Source organism: Bos taurus, chromosome Y, assembly GCF_002263795.3.
Source record: "Bos taurus isolate L1 Dominette 01449 registration number 42190680 breed Hereford chromosome Y, ARS-UCD2.0, whole genome shotgun sequence".
NCBI lineage: Eukaryota > Metazoa > Chordata > Mammalia > Artiodactyla > Bovidae > Bos > Bos taurus.
Genome location: NC_082638.1, coordinates 53,494,106 through 53,504,839, shown reverse-complemented (window position 1 = coordinate 53,504,839; position 10,734 = coordinate 53,494,106).

Here is a 10,734-nt window from a genome sequence, read left to right as displayed (position 1 = left end):
CATAGCCTTGACTAGATGGATTTTCGTTGGCAAAGTAATGTCTCTGCTTTTTAAAATGAGATCTAAGTTGGACATAACTTTCCCTCCAAGGAGTAAATGTCTTTTAATTTCATGGCTACAATCACCATCTGCAGTGATTCTGGAGCTCCAAAAATAAAGCCTGACATAGTTTCCACTGTTTCCCCATCTATTTCCCATGATGTGATGGGACCAGATGCCATGATCTTCGTTGCAGAATGTTGTGCTTTAAGCCCAGTTTTTCACTTTCCTGTTTCACTTTCATCAAGAGGCTTGACACTTCCTCTTCATTTTCTGCCATAAGTGTGGTATTATCTGCATATCTGAGGTTATTGACATTTCTCCTGGCAATCTGGACTCCAGCTTCTGCTTCTTCCAGCCTAGAGTTTCTCATGATGTACTCTGCATTCATGTCAAATAAGCAGGGTGGCAATATACAACCTTGACATCCTCCTCTTTCTATTTGGAACCCACCTGTTGTTCCATGTCCATTTCTAATTGTTGCTTCCTGACTTGCATATAGGTTTCTCCAGAGGCAGGCCAGGTGGTCTGGTATTTCCATCTCTTTCAGAATCTTCCACAGTTTCTAGTGATCCACACAATTCAAGCTTTGGCATAGTCAATAAAGCAGAAATAGGTGTTTTTTGGTTTGTTTGTTTTTAATTTTCTGGAACGTTCTTGCTTTTTCAATGATGCAAGATTGTTGGCATTTGGATCTCTGGTTCCTCTGCATTTTCTAAAACTAGTTTGAACATCTGGAAGTTCACGGTTCATGTATTAATGAAACCTGGCTTGGAGAACTTTGAGCATTACTTCACTAGAACGTGAGATGAGTGTAATTGTGTGGTAATCTGAGCATTATTGGGCACTGTGTTTCTTTGGGGTTGGAATGAAAACCGATCTTTTTCAGTCCCATGGCCACTGCTATGTTTTCCAATTTGCTGGCATATTGAGTTCAGCACTTTCACAGCATCATCTTTCAGGATGTGTAATAGCTCAGCTAGAATTCCATAACCTCCACTAGCTTTATTCGGAGTGATTCTTTCTATGGCCCATTTGACTTGACATTCCAGGATGTCTGGCTCTAGGTGAGCGATCACACCATCGTGAATATCTGGGTCTTGAAGATCTATTTTGTACAGTTCTAGTCTGTATTCCTGCCACTTGTCTTAATATTTTCTGAGTCTTTTAGGTCCGTAAAATTTCTGTCCTCTATAGAACCCATCTTTGCATGAAATGTTCCTTCAGTATCGCTAATTTTCTTGAGGGGATGGTCTTTCCCATTCTTTTGCTTTCCTCTATTTCTTTGCATTGATCGCTGAGGAAGGCTTTCTTATCTCTCCTTGCTACTCTTGAGAACACTGCATTCAGATGCTTATATCACTCCTTTTCTCCTTTCTTTTTCACTTCTCTTCTTTTCACAGCTATTTTTAAGGCCTCCACAGACACCTATTTTGCTGTTTTGCATTTCTTTTCCATGAGGATAGTCGTGATACCTGTCTCCTGTACAATGTCACAAACCTCTGTCCATAGTTCATCATGCACTCTATCCGATCTAGTCCCTTAAATTTATTTCTCACTTCTACTATATAATCATAAAGGATTGGATTTAGGTCATACCTCAAAAAGTTGACGTAAAAGCCAACATTCAGAAAACTAAGATCATGGCATCGGTTTTCATCACTTCATGGGAAATAGATGGGAAAACAGTGGAAACAGAGTCATACTTCATTTGGGGGGGGGGGGAGGGTGCTGCAAAATCACCGCAGATGGTGATTGCAGCCATGAAATTAAAAGACGCTTACTCCTTGGAAGGAAAGTTATGGCCATCCTCGATAGCATATTCAAAAGCAGAAACATTACTTTGCCAACAAAGGACCGTCTAGTCAAAACTGCGGTTTTTCCAGTAGTTATGTATGGATGTGAGAGCTGTGCTGTGAAGAAAGCTTAGCGCCAAAGAATTGACACTTTTGAACTGTGGCATTGGAGAAGACTCCTGAGAGTCCCATAGACGGCAAGGAGTCCAATCAGTCCATTCTAAAGGAGATCAGACCTTGGTGTTCTTTGGAAGGAATGATGCTAAAGCTGAAACTCCAGTAATTTGGCCATCTCATTCGAGAGTTGACTCTGGAAACTACTGAAGCTGAGATAAATTGGGGGCACAAAGAAAAGGGGACGACAGAGGATGAGATGGCTGGATGGCATCACTGACTCAATGGATGTGAGTTTGAGTGAACTCTGGGAGTTTTTGATGGACAGGGAGGCCTGGTGTGCTGCAATCCATGGGGTCACAAAGAGTCGGACATGACTGAGCGACTGAACTGAATGCATGGAAAATTAAACAACACATTCTGAAGGGCTCGATGAGGCGAAGAATAACTCACAGGGGAAATGGGAACATATTCTAAGGTGATTTAAAATGAAAACCCAATGTAGAAAGTCATCAGATACAGCAGAAGAAGAACCCATATATATTTAAGGTTACATAAAAAGAAAGCTCTTCAATTCTGGGGAGAAGGTAATGCCTTCTTTAAAAGCTGGAAAAAAAATCTAATTTCACAGAAAGAAGAAAGAGGAAATGAACAAATATTAGTATGGTTTTAAGTTAATAGAAAAAGAATACAGAAAATTGAACATGAAACAAAGATAGTAAAAAGAATATTAGGTAAACTAAAAAACGAAAAGAGCAGATTTAGTTACTGAAATGAGAATGAATAAGATGCCATTGCTACTAAACATACTAAAAAAGGAGGAATTTGGGTATTTACAACAGGAATATCTGTTAATAAATGTCTCAAACTATGTGAAGCAGTCAAATTGCTAGAATAACAGAGTGACTAAACCAATTTTATATACTGGGAAAAAAAAAAAAAAAAACAACGAACAGATTAATAAAAAAAAAGAAGAAGAAGTTGAATTGGTTATCCCATTGTTTGTAAATAAGCCCTTAGGACCAGTTTCTTTTAAACCTGTACTATTCAGGTCGGTAGGTGCCCAATATGCTATTGGAGATGAGTGGAGAAAGAACTCCAGAAAGAATGAAGACATGGAGCCAATGCAAAAACAATACCCAGTTGTGCATGTGACTGGTGACAGAAGCAAGGTCCGATGCATCAAAGAGCAATATTGCATAGAAACCTGGAATATGGGGTCCATGAATGAAGGCAAATTGGAAGTTGTTAAACAGGAGATGGCAAGAGTGATCATCGACATTCTAGGAATCAGCAAATTAAAATGGACTGGAATGGGTGAATGTAACTCAGATGACCATGATATCTACTACTGTGGGCAGGAATCCCTTAGAAGAAATGGAGTAGCCATCATGGTCAACAAAAGAGTCCAAAATGCAGTACTTGGATGCAATCTCAAAAACGACAGAATGATTTCTGTTTGTCCAAGGCAAACCATTCAAAATCACAGTAACCCAAGCCTATGCACCAGCCAGAAATGCTGAAGACGCTGAAGTTGAATGGTTCTATGAAGAACCACAAGACCTTTTAGAACTAACAACCAAAAAGAAATTCTTTTCATTATAAGGGACTGGAATGCAAAAGTAGGAAGTCAAGAAACACCTGTGATAACAGGCAAATTTAGCCTTTAATACAGAATAAAGCAGGGAAAAGGCTATCAGAGTTTGGTTTTCCCTACTTTCTTGAATTTAAGTCTGAATTAGGTAATAAGGAGTTCATGATCTGAGCCACAGTCAGCTCCTGATCTTGTTTTTGCTGACTGTATAGAGCTTCTGCATCTCTGACTGGGAAGAATAGAATCAATTTGATTTTGGTGTTGACCATCTGGTGATGTTCATGTTAGAGTCTTCACTTGTGTTGTTGAAAGAGGGTGTTTGCTATGACCAGTGCATTCTCCTGGCCAAACTCTGTTAGCCTAGAAGTAGTTCTAGATATTTTAATTGCTGTTGTTCATTCATTGAGTCATGTCCAACCCTTTGTGACTGTAGCACAGCAGGCCTCCCTCTCTTTCAGTGTTTCCCATAGTTTGCTCAAACACATGTCCATTGAACTGGTGATGCCCTCCAAACATCTCATCCTCTATCAGCACCTTCTCCTCCTGTCCTCAGTCTTTCCCAGTGTCATGGTGTTTTCCAGAGTTGGTTCTTTGAATTAGTTTAGCAAAATCCTCGACTTTCAGCTTCAGTATGAGTGCTTCAGATGTATATCCAGGGTTGGTTTCCTTGTGGATTGATTGGCGGGATCTGTTTGCAGTTCAAGGGACCCCTAAGAGTTTTCTCCAACATCACTGTTTGAAGGCATCAGTTCTCGAGCTCTCAGCCTTCTTTAGATTCCAATTCTCACACCTTTACATGACTAATGGATAAACGATAGGGGTGTGTGACTGAGGAGACCTTTGTTAATAAGCTCGTCTTTCTTCTTTTTAATACAAGGTCAAGGTTTTTCCATCGTTTTTTCTCCAAGAAGAAAGTGTCTCTTCATTTCATGCCTGCAGTCACCATTCACAGTGATTTTGGAGCCCAAGAAAATTAAGTTAATCACTTATTCCATGTTTTCCCCTTCTATTTGCCAAGTCGTGATGGGACCAGACACCTTGTGTTGTTCATTTGACTATTGAGTTCTCAACGAGGTTTCTACACTCCTCATTCATCCTTAGCAAGACCCTCTTTAGCTCCTCTTCACTTTCTCTTTTTACAGTGTTTCTATCTGTCTGTCTAAGGTTGTTGAAGTTTATCCCAGAAACATTGATTCTAGTTTATTATCCACCCAGCCTGGCCTTTTGAATAGTATAGTCTGCATATATTTCACATAAGAAGACTGATAATATGCAGTCTTGTCACTCACCTTTCCCAGGTTTATACTGATCAATTTTTCCATGTCTTGTTCCAACTCTTACATCTTGAATGGCATACACATTTCTCATGTGACAGGTTAGAAGGTCCATGATTCCTGTCTCTTTCAAACTGTTCACAGTTTACTGTGATATACACAGTCAATGTCTTTAGTGGAGTCACTGAAGCAGAAGTAAATGATTTTCTGAAAGTCCTGGTTCCCTCTAGGATCCAATGAATGTTTCCAAATTGTTCCCTGGTTCATGTATTGTTTCCAAGTCGAGCTTTCCCCTTGAAAGTTCTTAGTTTATGTACTGTTGTAGAATTTTGAGTTTTACCCAGCTAACATGTGAAAGGAGCAACCGTGCATGCTTGTTTGAACATTCTTTGGCCTTACCTACCTTTGGTGTGAATGAAAACTGTCCTTTTCCAAACTCATGTCCACTGATGAGTTTTTCAAATCTGATGACATATGAACTCAGTGTCCCAGTTTCACCATATCATTAAGAGTCTAGCAGTTTCATGTTAATGACTGCTTAAAACTTTTGCCTAAACCATTTGATTTCTCCTTCATATCTGAATAAGATCCGTGTTGGTGTTGGTTTTGGCTTGTTCATAATTTTGAGAATGTTCTACCATGCTCTACTGGCCTGAAGAGTTTCTATTGAAAGTTCAGCTGCTATCTTTATGGGGATCTGACAGTATATTTATGTCTTTACTCTCGCTGCTCTTAATGTTTGTTTTTTTGTGTTTAAATTTTCAGTGTTTGGTTAAAATATTGTTGTGGGATATTTCACTTTGGGTTCATCCTGTTTGTTGGGACATGCTGTGTTGGGACTCAAGGAGCTATTTCCTTGCCCATTTAATGGAGGTTTTCAACTTTTATCTCTTGAAGAATTTTCTCAAGCACACAAACACCTTTTTTTTTTCTTTTTTCCTTTCCTTTCTTTCTTTCTTTCTTTTTTTTTTTTTTTTTTGTGGTCTTTTCCATGTGGATATCCTCACAGTATGGCATTTAATACTGTCTAAGAATTATCAGAGCTTTTAATGTTTTCCTTCTCTAAAAAAATATATATTTACACACGCCACTGTGTTTTCTTTATTCCCTCCTTTCTCAGTTCGGTTCAGTTCAGTCAGTTGTGTCTGACCCCATGAATCACAGCATTTTAGGCCTCCCTATCCATCCCCAACTCCTGGAGTTCACTCAAACTCATGTCCATCGAGTCAGTGATGCCATCCAGCCATGTCATCCTCTGTTATCACCTACTCCTCCTGCCCCTAATCCCTCCCAGCATCAAAGTCTTTTCCAATGAGTCAACTCTTCGCACGAGGTGGCCAAAGTATTGGAATTTCAGCTTTAGCATCAGTCCTTTCAATGAGCACCCAAGACTGATCTCCTTTAGAATGAACTGGTTGGACCTCATTGCAGTCCAAGGGAGTCTCAAGAGTCATTTGAACACCACAGTTGAAAAACATCGATTTTTTGGTGCTCAGCTTTGTTCACAGCCCAACTCTCACATCCATACATGACCACTTTAAAAACCATAGCCTTGACTAGTCGGATATTTGTTGGCAAAGTAATGTCTCTGCTTTTGAATATGTTATCTAGGTGGTGCACAATTTTCCTTCCAAGGAGTAAGCGTCTTTTAATTTCATGGCTGCAAATCACCAACTGTATTGATTTTGCAGCCCTCCAAAAAATAAAGTCTGACACTGTTTCCACTGTTTCCCCATGTATTTTCCATCTCATTAAAACTGATTATGGATGAAACTGGAACCTATTATACAGAGTGAAGTAAGCCAGAAAGAAAAACACCAATAGAGTATACTAACACATATATATGGAATTTAGAAAGATGGTAACAATAACCCTGTGTACGAGACAGCAAAAGAGACACAGATGTATAGAACAGTCTTTTGGACTCTGTGGGAGAGGGAGTGGGTGGGATGATTTGGGAGAATGGCATTGAAACCTGTATAATATCATGTATGAAACGAGTCGCCAGTCCAGGTTCGATGCATGGTACTGGATGCTTGGGGCTGGTGCACTGGGATGACCCAGAGGGAGGGTAGGGGAGGAAGGAGGGAGGAGGGTTCAGGATGGGGAACTCAGGTATACCTGTGGTGGATTCATTTTGATATTTGGCAAAACTAATACAATATTGTAAAGTTTAAAAAAAATAAATAAAGCTCAACATTCAGAAAACTGAGGAAAAAAAAATGTACTTTTTAATGGCTGAGTAATACTCCATTGTGTATATGTACCACAGCTTGCTTATCCATTCATCTGCTGATGGGCATCTAGGTTGCTTCCATGTCCTGGCTATTAGAAACAGTGTTGCTATGAACATTGGGGTACACGTGTCTCTTTCAATTCTGGTTTCCTGGGTGTGTATGCCTAGCAGTGGGATTGCTGGATCATAAGGCAGTTCTATTTCCAGCTTTTTAAGGAATCTCCACACTGTTCTCCACAGTGGCTGTACTAGTTTGCATTCCCACCAACAGTGTAAGGGGGTTCCCTTTTCGCTACACCCTCTCCAGCATTTATTGCTTGTAGACTTTTGGATCACAGCCATTCTGACTGGCATGAAATGGTACCTCATTATGGTTTTGATTTGCATTTTTCGGATAATGAGTGATGTTGAGCATCTTTTCATGTGTTTGTTAGCCATTTGTATGTCTTCTTTGGAGAAATGTCTATTTAGTTCTTTGGCCCATTTTTTGATTGGGCCGTTTATTTTTCTGGAATTAGCTGTAGGAGTTGCTTGTATATTTTTGAGATTAGTTGTTTGTCAGTTGCTTCATTTGCTATTATTTTCTCCCATTCTGAAGGCTGTCTTTTCACCTTGCTTATAGTTTCCTTTGTTGTGCAGAATATTTTAAGTTTAATTAGGCCCCTCAAAATGGATTAAAGATCTAAACGTAAGACCAGAAACTATAAAACTCCTAGAGGAGAACATAGGCAAAACATTCTCCGACATACATCACGGCAGGATCCTCTATGACCCACCTCCCGGAATATTGGAAATAAAAGCAAAAATAAGCAAATGGGACCTTATTAAACTTAAAAGCTTCATTTGGTTTAGATCGCAGTGGTTTTGGTCCCCTTTCTGCAGGCCACAGCATTTTGGATCCAGTTTGTGGTGGAATCTGATCTTTGTGGGTGGGACTGAACCTGTACGTTTTCAAGCTTTAATGTTTGGGATATTGTGTGCCTGTGGTCTGTCAGGTGGTGCTGGATCACTTCTCTATGAAATGCAATGAATTGTCCTGTAATGTGCATTGTGGTGTCTGTGGGTTTGGTACGGCTTCAGGTAGTACCTTTTATAATGTTCATTTTTGTGTTGCTGCTTTGCTGGAGAATAGGTGTGAGTTGTCTTGCACTGAAATTGCTGGTTTCAGCTTGGGGCTTCATTTCCATGTAGGCATGGAACCTTTTGACTTTGCTTCTTTTTTAAAGTTCATTGGTGTCAGGAGTTCAACAATGATCTAAAGCTCTGGATTAACTTCATGGCCTCTGCATTTTGGCGCTGAGTTACAGTCACATTAAGAATTCTGCATCCTCAGAACAGAGGAGAAAACCCAAGGTTGATGGTGAAGCAATTTTCCATAATCAAAAACAGTTAAAGGAATTGACAGAGTTATATGGATCAGAGCAAACTGAGGAGGGAGATAAAGGTTTCTAGGAGGAGTAAAGGGAGAGTAAAAAGGCAAGAGTGCGATCAACTGGGAATTAAATTAATAAGTGAAAATAGATTCTAAATACAGAATTCCTAAAGGATAAACATTTATTAATAAAAAGTTTCAAAATCAAAGATTAAGAACCTAGAATAGGATTTAAACTCCTATGATTACTGGAGAAAATTTAGAAGTCAAAATAATTATCAAACATTTATATTGTGGTATATAGAAATGAGATTAAAGGGAATGATAAGGAACAAAAGAGTGTTTAATTAAAAAACATGAAAACAGTAAAGAATAATCTACCAATTTCTCTAGAGAAATTGTTGTGAGTTTAGTGGTGCCAGATCAGTGTCAGACAATCTCTTTTTCCTGCTTCTACTTGTTGTCCAATACTATTGCTGTCCTTGAATTGCACAGTTTCTACATTAGCTTCAGAGTTTCAATCTGTAGCTTCTGTCACTTCTGGGCTAGTTCACCCTTCTTTGCTTATTTTTACTTCCTCATTTTGCAATTCTCTTCTGTGACATGTTTACACAAGACCAGTTTGCACCATAACACAAGGGGACAGCAGGCCCTTATTTGTATCAGTGGTACAATGATGAGGAGGAGCACACTCAAAAAAAAAAAAAAAACAAAAACAAAAAACACCTGAAGAATATGTGGGTGAGGGTGCTTAAGGTGAATGGAGCACAGTGGGCTTGCCACTGTCATAGGTGACATGTACTTCCTCAGTCCACCCAGCTCAGGTTCCTGGGTAATCTGCGATGGCACTGCCCAAAGTGTTCCCTGTGTTTCATGCACATCCCAAGTCTAAGCCACTAAGGCTCCTAGGTGATCGTCAAGGGCACTGAACTCAATTGGCTATGTGCATTGTTTCCTTCCCTGTTCCAAACTGCTCAGGCATCTGGATGGCAGGAAAGGCACCTCCAGGGTAGGTCATGCATCTTATGTACCTGTCAACCACTCAGTTTGTCTGTAGCATAAGGGAGTCAGAGAAGGCAAGGTTCAGAAAAAGAATGAGACCAGCACTTTACAGAGATCACCTTTAAAAGGTGAGAAAGGGCAGCAGTCAGATTAGTGAGCTGCTGCACTAACCCAAGACAAGAGTAAATATATATATAGGCATATATTTGGAAAGCCACTGTCTTAAGTGGGCCTGTTCTTCTCCGAGGTTGTTTGGAATAGTTATCTCATAAATGGCTGGGGCAAGGAAATGTGGAGATCAGCCAAAGGCTGATAGGATGATATGGGAGAAGGAACAATACAAATCCCATTTAGAGAAAGCAAATGAACAGTATATACTTTAGTGCTTTTTCAGTTTTATTATTTTATGTCCATTATTGGGAAGAAAGCTAAGAGTTTAAACAGCAGGTTTTATTCATTGAAAATATATATAAATATATGTTTCATACTTGACAGTATAGATGCAGCCTACTCAGAAATCACGATCACTATCATAACATGACTGATATATTCAAAGATTACACCAAAGTCAGCAAAAGTTAGGCATTTTACAAGTAGTATTATAAAAGGTCATTCTTGCTCTACTCTCTTTATATTATGCCTTTATTTTCTCCCACCAAGACACCACCTATATTTCTTAGTGGATATTTTGATGTTGCTTTCCTGCTCCTCCAAAGACAGACTTAAATCCTTGTGGCGAATGCAGCATCTCAGCATGGTAATCAGTTCTTGGAAGACATATGTTGTGTTTCCCTTCGTAGCTTCATTATCTATGTTTTTATTGAATTTCTAGAGATACATTAGGCAAAATATTTTCAGTCATAATAAGCCACTTTTCACAATTTTTCCTAAGCATTGTTTGGGATTGGAAAGAAACTGTCTTCCTTCCTACCAAGTTAATCACAGATATTCAATTCTTCTATGTGTTTCATGTCTACACAAGTTTCCTTATGTATCTTGCACATCAGCTAAGACATAGTGCCTGCCAAATGATGTATTTTAAGTACTTACTGAATTAACAATGAAAAGATGCTAAATAAATTAGCAATCAAAAGCCATATAAGTTACTCAAAAACATCCGAGAGTCTCCACTCTTACCATAATTGACATTTTTTATTTACTGACAATTTAGTAAAGTGGTGTGTTTTCTTTATAATGCAATGCTTAGGTTTGTCATAACTTTTACATCCAAAAGCAAGTGACATTTAATTTGATAACTGCAGTCACCATTCCTAGTAATTTTGAAGCTCAAGAAAATTAAGCTTGTC